The sequence below is a fragment of the Dipodomys spectabilis genome, unplaced genomic scaffold (genome assembly GCF_019054845.1).
Source record: "Dipodomys spectabilis isolate Male_0828 unplaced genomic scaffold, ASM1905484v1 ptg000420l, whole genome shotgun sequence".
Taxonomy (NCBI): domain Eukaryota; kingdom Metazoa; phylum Chordata; class Mammalia; order Rodentia; family Heteromyidae; genus Dipodomys; species Dipodomys spectabilis.
This window is the reverse complement of record NW_024871097.1, coordinates 1,248,075-1,255,808: the sequence shown is the minus strand read 5'-3', so window position 1 is coordinate 1,255,808 and position 7,734 is coordinate 1,248,075.

Sequence of the window (7,734 nt, the reverse complement as noted above, 5' to 3'; positions counted from 1 at the left end):
GCCTATCTTTTTGTATGTTTGGGAAGTTCTCTGGTAGGATCCTGTTAAACAAATTTCCTAGACCATTAACTTCTGTTTCTAGGTGCTCCTCTACACCCATTATCCTTAGATTAGGCCTTCTGATGGTGTCTTCCAGGTGTTGGATAGATCTATCATACTTCTTGGACTTGTCTTGGATGGTTGTATGTTCTTTCTCTATAATATCTAGGCTGTCTTCAATCCCTGAGATTCGATCTTCTGCATGGTCTAACCTGCTGTCAAGACTCTCTACTTTGTTTTTTATCTCTTTTCCTTCTAATTGGTCAGCTTTGATGGCTTCAAGTTCTTTGTTGAAGCTCTGTTTTAGGTCTTGTATGAATTTCTTTACTTCCTTAATTTGGTGTTCAGTGTTTCTCCTCAAATCACTTAGTTGATTGGTTATGGTTTCTTTGGACTCCCATTCCTTCTGCTGGGTTCCATTCAGCATTCCCTTTGTGGTCTCCCTGACTTCTTTCATTTCTTTGTTAATGGATTCCATGAATGCCTTTAGTGATCTTTGTGTATTCTCTACCTGGTCTCTCAATCCCTCTATTACTCTTTGATTAGCTTCCTCCCGTTAGTGGGATTCCTGTAGTTCTCTTTCCTCCAGTTCATGGGATTCCTGCAGTTCTCTTTGAGTGTTCTCAGCCTGCTCACGCCATTCCTCCCTTTCTCTTTGAGTATTCTCAAGTTGTTCACGCAAATCCTGTATCAGTTTTTGAGTAGCTTCCTCACGCTTATGATATTCCTGTATAAACTTCTGGGATGCCTCCTCTCTCTCCCTATCACGCTCATACAGAGTCCTTTGTAAGTTGTCAAACTTTTCATTTATCATGTTTGCCACCAGTGTTTGTAGAGCTATTTGGGAACTCTCCTCTGGATTTTTCATTATCTGATCTGACCCCTGATTATCAAGATTGGGAATTGAGATACCCGGATTTGCCATTTTTCTTGTGTTTTTCCCGCTTATTCTGCCCATTTGAGATGAAAATAGCACCAGTTTTGTGCTAGAACACTACTTAAGGCAACAATCAACCAACGTTTGCATTTATACAGTCAATAGTCTACAGATACAATCTAGTTCAACAGATACATCTATTCAACATCAAACAACTATATGTTAATGGGCTTCGAACCGCAGAGAAGAATTTGGAAAACCAGAAATTTTTAGGGTTAGGGAGAGATGTGGGTAAAAATTAGGAATAGATTGGTGTGGGGAGGCACAGGGAGAGTTAACTATGTTCTAATCTCAATGCAGGAAATAGGTTGGGTATAATGCAAGTAAAGAGGGAGAGAAAAAGAAGAAAGGGAAAGGGAAATGAAAAGAGACCAGAAAAAAAATTAGAAACGTAAAAATTAATATAGTTATGGAGATTGAAAGACCATCTATTTAGAGAGGAATGTGAATATAATGAGAAAACAGGAAGGAGATAGAGGAGATGTGAAAAACTTAAAAAATGCTTAAAATATTATATAGGTATAAAGAGGTAGTACTGCTATTAAGGAATTTAAGTCTCAGAGGTTTCCGATTGAGTAATAAATTTGTGGATTAAGTGTGTACACAATGGGGGATAGGGTCTACTAGTTAACTATGGGTTTATCTGAGGATGTGCAGGACAAGAGTTAAGTCACATACAGAAGAACAAAAGAAAGGAAAAGGTGAAAAGGATAAGAAAGGGAGAAAAAAAAAGATCAGAAGTTCAGTAGAGCTAGACAAAAAACAAAAAGATAATTAAGAAAGAAAGAAAAAGAGAGAGAAGACAAGAAAAGAAAGGAAAACATACATTCACGTATTCCTAAAATAAAAATTATAAGAGGGGAAAAAAAGTTACTGGAAAACAATTATTTTTCAAAAAAGGCAAAAATTAAAGATTAATAAAAGTTTTAGAAAAGGAAAAAAAAATTATATATATATAAGGTTAGAATTACAGTTATGAGCCACCAGTGATTGGCTGATTGGCTCATTGAAGCCTTGGTTATTGGTTCTTCTCTTCTCCTACCCTTCTTTACATTTATTCATTTCATTGTTTTGTGTGTTGGTCCTGGAGCTAGAACTCATGCAAGGCCTGGCCTGTTTCAGAAGGCTGAAATCTGACCATCATGATTTAAAACTCTGTCACTGGCTATTCCTTCTCTCCTTCTACACTTCTTTATTTCTTTTGTGGTGGTCCTTAGGTTTTAACTCAGGGCTTTGGTGTTTGTCTCTTTTATGTCTTCTACATAATTTGTTTCAGTTTTGTTCTAATGTTTCACTTGTTTTGTTGCTTTTTATATCTTACATAACTAAATTTTTGAATCTCACAAAAGTAACTTTTAGCTAGGTCCTGGTGGCTCATGCCTGTTATCCTACTCAGGAGGCTGACATCAAGGATCACAGTTTGAAGCCAGGACAGGCAGAAAAATCTGAGAAATTATCTCCACTACACTACAAAATATACTAGAAGTGAAGATATGACTGAAGTAGTAAATTGCTAGACTTGAGCAAAAAACTCAGAGGCCAGGTCTCAAGTTCAAGTCCTTGGACTGGCACAAAAAGAAACCTTTCATTAGCTTCTATTATACTAGGATTACTGGTGTGAGACACCAGTCCTGGTTTTATGAACCAACTTTTTGTAGCAGCTGCCACTTTTGATGTTTTCCCTAGGAACATTTATGCTTCTTTTTTTCCATGCCTTATATTTACATTCCACTAAATGGCATTCTTATTTTTTTGTTTGGAGGGACATTTCAATAATTCAATGACAAATCAAAAAAGGCATTTCTTGAATTTTTCTTTAATTTAAATAAGAAAGGGAAACACTGAGTCTGTACCCTGCAGAGAGTGAATGATGGTTTGTTAAATGTATTCGTGGAGGTAGGAGCCTGCCATTTTGGGTGCTTTGGTGGTGGGGTCTTCCTGCAGCTTCACAATAAACTTCTATGATGTCACAGCCTCTTTTTCCATCACAATGGATAGGTGTCAGCCACCGATCTCACCCTTATGTGAACTTAGATACACAAGGAAGAAAAAAATAATTAGAAGAAATGACTACTAACTACAAGACCACAGCCTGATGAGCTTTCCTGACTGAATTCTGAGATTACATGAGGAGAGCAGGCTCATCTCTACACAAGGCTACTAAGCACTAAGGACCAGGCACTGTTTTAGGCAACTGGAGAAACGTGAATACAGCTGCGATGGCCTTCTCCATGCAAATTTCTTGCTGAAGGAGAAAACCAGAAATCCCAATGATAATATCAATGAATCGGATGGTGATCTGGGGAGACAGCTTCACATTGAGGATGGGAGGAAGAGACATATGATCTAACAGCAGGGTACATCATCCATGCAATTATTGCTTTTCCAGGCTGGCACCAATCTTAATCCCAGATCTCATCTTTCTGAAAAGCCAATTATAGGTATGAAGCACCTGCAGTGGGCTCTTTCATATCAATATCTAATACCAATGTGTGCTAAGTTTCTTGGAAGTTTCTTGAGAGGAAGTTTCAAAATTAAGCATATTATATGTTCTAAACATTCATTTCATTATCTTCTAATCATTTGAATATGAGCTGCATTCCTAACTTTTTGGAAAAATCAAGACTATTTTTTTTTCATTGTTCAAATCTTGGGGAGGGAAGGGAAATCACAGCTTCTTTGCCAAACTAGAAAGTAATAGTCATTTCAACTTACCAGTTTCTCCAAATAGTATGTCTTGTCCTTGATGAATTTTTCATCTTCAACAATATTAGATGGATGAAATTATAAATTGGAGAAAAGCAACCACATAGTAGCAAGTTTATCACAATGACAGATATAATCTGTCCACTTTCTACCCAATGAAAATATTTTCCACAAGAATTAAAAAACTTGAATAGAAACTTGGAGATTCTTACTCTTTATACAAAGTTTTTTGTTGTTGTTGTTTTTTGTCGGTCGTGGGTCTAGAACTATGAGCCTAGGGACAGTTCCTTAGCTATTCAGCTCAAGGAAAGCACTGTACCACTTGAGCCACAGCACTACTTCCAGTTTTCTGGTGGTTACTTGGAGATAAGGTTCATGGAGTTTCCTGCCCAGGCTGGCTTTGAACTGCAATCTTCATGTCTCAGCCTCCTGAGTAGATAGGAATACACACAGGAGCCACCAGCACCTAAGCAAACTTGTATTTTCTTCAATTTTGCTGGCTTGAATGATTACCAAGGAAAAAATAGAACCTAAAATTGTTAGTTTGTGCTAAAATTTGCAATAATTTTACCACAAAGAATAGTGAAATATTTAGAATTACATATTTTGAGAAAATGTAGCTTATTAGCCTTTATTCTAAAATAATAGAATCTATCTCTTTTTTTTGTAGACACTGTAGTCTGAGTTCAGAACTTGTACTTGTTGACAGGCACTCTACTCTGTGAGCCACATCCTTCTCATTTTTAAATCAATCATCATTTAAATAATTTAAAGCTCACAAGGCATCTTTTGTTAATATTAAGTAAAATAAGCCTAAACTCCTGCCTTTTGAGTAACAGAAGAAATCCTAATATCTAGAACGTATAGACAAAAAAATTAAACACCCTAAGAACAAATAATCTTATCAATAAATAAGCAAGTGAATTGACTAGATAGTTCCCCAAAATTGATATAAGTGTCTAAGGAATAAATGAAAATATTGAACACCTTTACTAATCAAGGAAATGCAAATCAAATGTATGTTGAAGTTCATGTCTGCCTAATCAGAATGCCTATTAAAAAGAAAACAGAAATACTTGCAAAGAGGTGGGGAAATATACCCTACACAATGATGGCAATTAAGTGAATCAGTGCAGCCCCACAGAAATCAGTGTGGAAGTTCCACACAAGAAATCCTACGTATACACCTGAAGAAATGTAAGTCAGCCTTACAGTAGAGCTATTTGCACACACAATTTTTACAGCATGATTCCAAATAATCAAAACTGTTAACTACAATTAACAATTTAAAAAAAATCTGGGAGTAGAGCTATGGACAAAGTGGCAGAGTACCAGCCTTGATGGAAGGAAGCCAATCAAGAGATTAATGTCCTGGGTTCAAGCCTCAGGACTGGCAAACACACACAAAACCAATGCTTCCTATATTTTTTAGCAATGTTTCTTATTCCCCTAAGATTCATACCTCTATGACAGAGCTAAATATAATGGGAAAGTGATATTTATAATGATAAACTTCTACTGAAGAACCTAAATTTATTTTCTTGTTTTGTTTTGTTTTTGTGGTCATTGGACTTGAACTCATGGCCTGAGTGCTGTCCCTGTGCATTTTGTCTCAAGGTTAGTGCTCTACCACTTAGCTATAGTGCTATTTCCGGGTTTGTGGTAGTTTGTTGGAGATAAGGAGTCTCAAGGACTCTGTCCTTCACACACTGATTTCTAACTGCAATTCTCAGATTTCACATTCCTGAGTTGGTAGAATTAGAGGCCTGATCCACCAGTGCTGGGCTAGAGCCTGAGTATTTTCACCACTGCTCATTGGAAGAGTTCGTTTTCCTCCAACTTGCCAAGCACAGTTCTCTCTGGATGGCAATCAAGCAAATACAGAGGCACCAGTGGCTCACACCTATAAATCCTAGCTATTGAAATGCCTGATATATGAAGATAATGGTTCAAGGCCAGCGCAGAAAGAAAAATCTGGGAGACTTTTAGTCCCAATTAACCACAAAAAAAAATGCCATATATTAAGTTGTGGCTCAAGAAGTAGAGCTCTACCTTGATCAAATACCTCAGGGACAGACCTCAGGCCCTGAGTTCAAGGCCCAAGACCAGTACACATGCACACACACAATTTAATAACATGGTTCTCAAACCTAGCAACGTGCCATCCTAATCCATTAATGTCATGCTTTGTTATGAGAACTGGAAAAGTCTAACCTCTGGTGTGGGCTGCAGTCCATGCTGGTAAACAGCATCTGGATATAGTATTTAGCTCACAGCCAGTCAGACCAACCCAGACTGGAAGCAGGAGTGAGGTGGTGCAGGCACATGGCTCCTATTCCCCTACTCACCCAGACTGGAATCAGGAGTGAGGTGACACAGGCAGGCAGCCCCCACTCACCCGGACCGGAAGCCAGAGTGAGGTGACAAGGGCAACAAGCCCAGACTTATCCAGCCAGGAAGCAGTATGAGGTGATAAAAGGACATGGCCCCTACCCACCCAGACGGGAGGCAGTGGTGAGGTGACACATGCACGCGGCCCCCACTCACCTAGAGTGGAAGCAGGAGAGAGGTGAAACGGGCATGCAGCCCACACTCACCAAGACTGGAAGTGGGAGTGAGGTGGTGCAGGCACACGGCTCTTACCCACAAAGACCAGAAGCATGAGTGATGTGACAAGGGCACACGGGCTCCTTCTACCTCCCCCAGAATGGAAGCAGGAGTGAGGTGACACAGGCATGCGGCCCCTATTTATCTAGCCAGGAAGCAGAAGTGAGGTGATGGTCGCATGCCACACCAGAGGCATGATCCTAGCATTCCATGGCAGCCTCTTTCTCTCCCGGCCTTTGTGAAGAGCTGCTAGGTTCCATGATGCACTCCGGAGGTCAAGGGGCTGGAGCCAAGGTTGCTGCTGCCCTCCCCCAACTGTTACTGCACCTGCTGCAGCTATGGTAGCAAATTTAATAAGCTCTAATTCACAGAACATATATTATGAACTATTAGTTTCTTCAGGTACCATGTTACACTTGTCACTTAATTTTATAATTGTAAATGCCTTAAGTGTTCACTGACTTGTAAATATGCTGGAATGGAAATCCTAATATCACTGATGTCTTTTAATTTCTAGGAATGATGATTTTGAAATGACCTTTTCTGAAGAGAAGAGGAGGGGACATAGACCCAACTGTTCAAGTGCCTTTGGGTGACACTCTATTGGCCCAAGAATGAGTTGACAAAGCTGGTATGCAGTTGTTTTTGTGTGAGTCTTTGGCTCATGTTTTCTGTTTGGCCTTGGAGAGTCTTAGGCTTCTCTTTGTAGACACAGAGGATGGGAAATTAATTGCTGAGGTTTATATAGTCAGGAGCCATTTGCTTTCTGCCCTTCTGAAATGGCATCTCACTACATAGCCAAGATGGCTTTGAACTTACTTTGCTTCTGCTTCAGCCTCACAAGTGATGGAATTACATTCTTACCATACCATGCCCAGCTATCTCTCATGGACCATTTGAAATAGAAAAATCATGACATGTGTGTGGGAACACAGGCAGCAAAGATGGACCGGAGGGGAAGTTGAGTGGGCTGAGCCAGAATTGTTTATGTTCAGTGCGTAAACAACTCATGGAAGCTTAGGTGCATATAAGGTATGGCCTTTATAGTGATTGGTTGGTTCAATTTCCTCCCCTCCCACGCAGTCTTTTTCTTTTAAAAGGGCATGCTCCATGTTAATAAATGAGTTCCTGCTTGACTTGACTCCCCACTGCATCTGATTGTCCCCCGGGCTAGGGGAGGCTGAGGAACGGGCTAGCGGCCTCACTTACCTTTCCTGGGATGCTGTCCTTCTTTCATGGGATGGATGAAGACCCAAGACATGTGTCTATATCTACTAAGAGACGTGCAAAGATCAAATAATTTACAACCCAGTTGTTAAGAATATAGACTCCTCATGTCCAAAACGATCTTTACAACGTTGGTGCGGGGGGGGGGGGGGAAACTGGGGGGAAGGAGAAGGATTGGGATTAGGGGGGAGGGGGGAGGCTGGGAAGGGATGTGAAGG